Source organism: Mastomys coucha, unplaced genomic scaffold (genome assembly GCF_008632895.1).
Source record: "Mastomys coucha isolate ucsf_1 unplaced genomic scaffold, UCSF_Mcou_1 pScaffold15, whole genome shotgun sequence".
Taxonomy (NCBI): Eukaryota; Metazoa; Chordata; class Mammalia; order Rodentia; family Muridae; genus Mastomys; species Mastomys coucha.
Window position 1 is genome coordinate 76,046,046 of NW_022196897.1, and position 4,201 is coordinate 76,050,246.

Genomic DNA, 4,201 nt, shown 5'->3' on the forward strand with positions numbered 1-4,201 from the left:
TTTGATCATCAATAGGAGGAGAGGAGCTCGGCCCTATGAAGGTTCTGTGCCCCAGTGTAGGGGAATGCTAGGGCCAATAAGTGGGAAAGGATGGGGTGGCAGGCATGGGGAAGGGGGAGGCAACAGGGGTTTGTTTTTGTTGTTTTTGTTTGTTTCTTTGTTTTTTGGAGGGGAAACTGGGAATGGAGAAATTTACATGTAAATAAAGAAAATATCTAAAAAAAAAAAGAAGAAGAAGAAGAAGAAGGGGAAATAAAATAGTCACAGGAGGTGATAGAGAGAACTGGGTGGGAGATGCCCTTCTTTTTCAAACCTTCCATTTAATACAAAGAAAGGAATCAGCACAACAAAGGAGCCTCTGCTTCAAGGAGGAAAACAGAAGAATCCCTGGAGCAAAGAAAAAGAAGTCACCCAAAAGGAAAAGTCAGAAGAAAGCACAAAGCAATTCCATGTCAGCTTAGGGTCCCTGAACTGGAATGGGAAGAGTAAACTGAATAATGCAAACAACTTGGAAGCAGCAGCAAAACCAGTGATTTTAACTGCAGGGAAAAGCCTCAGTCCCTACAAACTTTAAATTTAGTTCAGATATTTTGTCTAAAGTGATTCCTCCTACACCACAAGCTAGATTTAGAGAAGTAATTTATAATGTCACTCAGCAAACTTTCAGAAGGCAGCAACTGAGAAAAGTTCTATTGTTAAGAAATGCACAGAGAAGGGGGAGGTAGAACCTGTTGGGACCAAGTCCAGTGGATAAGCACAGCCCCTGTTGGAGGGGTGGAGCCACCCACTCACCTTAAAAGTTTTTAATCCAGAAATGTTCCTGTCCAAAGGAAGAACAAGGACAAAAAACGGAACAGAGACTAAAAGAAAGGCCATACGGGGACTGCCCTACCTGGGGATCCATCATGTCTGCAGACACCAAACCCAACAATGTTGGGTCAGTTGCTGTGGTCAAGAGGCGCTTGCTGACAGGAACTTAGTGTGGTGGTTCCTTGGAAGGTCCAACAAGCAATTGATCAATGCAGATGTGGATACTTAGAGCCAGTCATTAGACTGAGCTCAGGGAACCTGGTGGAGGAGCTGGTGGAAAGACGGGAAGAACAGAGGGGGGTTGCAAATCCAATGGAAGAACAGCATAGGCTGACCTGACCACCCAGTTCTCCCAGAGTCTAGACCACCAGTGAAGCAGTGTACCTGGAGGGATCCATGGCTCCAGATACATATGTAGCAGAAGATGGCCTTACCTAACAGCAATGGAAGGGGCAGGCCTTGGACCCGGGGAGGCTTAATACTCCAGTATAGGGGGATGCTAGAGTGGTGGGTTGGGAGAGTGTGAGTGGTTGGGGGAGTACCCTCATACAGGCAAAGAGGAGGGGGCGGGCAGATGTGGGATGGGGGGTTGGTGGAGAGGTGATCAGGAAGTGGGATATCATGGGAGGGGGTAGCCGAGAAGTGGGATATCATTTTAGATGTAAACGAATGGAATGATTAATAAAAAATAAATAAATAGACAAATAGATAGATGATAGATAAATAAACAATAAATAAAGTTTGAAGAAGAAGAAAAGAAGAAGAAGAAGAAGAAGAAGAAGAAGAAGAAGAAGAAGAAGAAGAAGAAGAAGAAGAAGAAGAAGAAGAAGAAGAAGAAAGAAGAACTTGAGCTGATCTCAGGATCAGAAAACCCAGAACAAGAACCACTATGCAAACTAGAATCCCAAATACTCCTGAGAAAGGGAGAGGACAAGTTGAAGATTGACCTGTCTTAAAGCGAAGAAGGCTAAAGGTATTAGATCAGTGGCAAAGATCACTTTCTGGCATGTTTTAGACTTTGGGTTCAATCCCCAATGCCAGAAAAGAAAACATACAATCATAGCCCAACATCCCCATGGCCACCCCACCACATTAACTGGCTAGTCTCATGAGACAGTTGTGGTTTTGAAACATATTAGAACTAATTCCACCCCCGCCCCCATGGTCTTGGACAGGTGGTAAAACATCATTGAATATTCTTAAAATGACTACAAATATTAATTATAATTCCTCATTATATCAATTTCATCTGATTGCAATTTTTCTATGAATTAACAAATAGGTTTGGGAGTATGTGGTGATTTTATTCTCTAATTTATAGATGTTAAATTGTTTCCTGGAGCCATGCTTGATTTAAGGAAAGACTGCTAGTCATGAAGCCAGCCAGTTCCCTTGTACTAGCACTGACCATTATAAGATTCATTGATGTATTTCAGAAACTATATAATAATCACAGCTGTTTTCTCCCAAAGCACAACTCAAGATCCTGAAAAAGTGATTGTTTTCATTTCGTTTCTATTGCTGTGAGGAGAAAACATGGCCAAGGCAACTTATCCTTCAATACTTGGAAGACAAGACCCCTCAATACTCTAAAGCCAGAACCTTGTGGCTTATGATGCCAAGTTCAGCATCCTGCTTGGGGTGAAACTTGGTCCCCTTCTTGAATTATATTTGCATAAACTTTGGTTTGTTAATGCTTTCTTTTGTTGAATAAATTTTTCTTTGCTTTAGAAGCAAATTTCTTGGACTTTTTTTTTTACAAGTTGGAAACTGCTGGGCAGGATCTAGCTCTAAGAACACCATTCCTTTTTTCCATCAGGTTTATCTTAAATGACTCACCTCCTTAAGCACAACACTTAGCTCCAACACTAATTTTTTTGGTGCTGTTTTTCTCCCTGATTGTATCTTGTATCTCTCTCTCTCTCTCTCTCTCTCTCTCTCTCTCTCTCTCTCTCTCTCTCTCTCACATCCTACCCTGCTTACTCATTTTTCATTGTAAATCTGTATAAGAATGATCACTAATAACCACATGGTAGTCACTACTAGACTGTCTTGAAATTGCCTTTTGATGTGTTAGAATGACAAGTCTTGTCAGAACATACCACACCCTAGGCCCAAACAGTTCCATGTGTAAGAGGTTTAATTGAGAGGGAGAGAGGCAGAAAGAGAGGAGGGGGGTAGAGAGAGAGATGGAGGAATGTTCCATATATATGTATATATATATATATATGTATGTACATATATATATATATATATATATGGGTTGTGATGTATGGCCACAGGTAAAGGTCGGAGGTGAGCCCAATGGATTCTGGGAATATGGTGGCTGTTGCCCTGGCAACAGGTCTGTGGACCTGCACATGCATCGCCACAGGCTTTGGATGTCCTGATGCTAACATACTTCCCTTTTTGATATTATAAAGAGAAGGAAAGAAAAAAGGGAAGGGGAAGTCGATGATGAAAAGGGAACGAGGGTATCATGTCTCTTAAGCTACTTCTTGCTGTCTAGGGCCATTGTCAATGGGGGGTAGCTGGCTTTCACCATCGGGATCCACCTGGTAAATGTTTACATCAGGTTCCTCTGTGGAGAGTGGCTCATCTGTGGGCAGCGGCTGGTAATACTGTAACAGGAGCTGATTGATAGTTTGGTTAGAAATGTTTTGTATTTGTCATTGAAGAGATGTAGAAAAAAGATTAATGAGGCAGGGAGCAAATAATAACACCAGGAAGATGACTAGGAAAGGAGTTACAAAAGGGAGTATCCACTTCCATATGGGGTTTTCGAAAATCTCAGAACTGGAGGTCTCACGGTCTCTGAAATTTTTTATGTCTGACTGTAGCTCCTGTGTTTTATTTCTTACTATCCCAGATTGGTTGACGTAGAAGCAGCATTCTTCTTGGAGGAACAGACAAAGACCACCTTCTTTAGCTGTCAGGATATCTAGTCCCCGTCTGTCCTGAAGCACCACAGCTGCCAAAGAATCGATCTGTTTTTGGATAGTAAGCACAGTTTTAGACATTTTTTGAAAATGGATTTGAAACTGAGAAGTGAATGTTGGATCATGGAAGTTGTTATCCCTGCAACTCCAGTACCACCAACACCTATGGCTATTCCTGTAGCAACCAAGAGTGGCACAACTTGAACTGCCCTCTTATGTTGGGCAGCTGTCATATCTACAACTGGGATTGACAGGAGCTCATTTCCCTGGATTACTCCCAGTTCAGGGAAAAGAAGTACTAATGTGCAAACTCCTGACCAGCTAACAGGTAGGCAACGATATGCCTGAGTGCCACAAAGAATTGATGGGTTTTGGATTGTAGGGCATTGTGGCAGACATGATACATCAAGGGTTATAGTTCTATTGCAGTCTAGGGAGCTCAGCATTCCCAC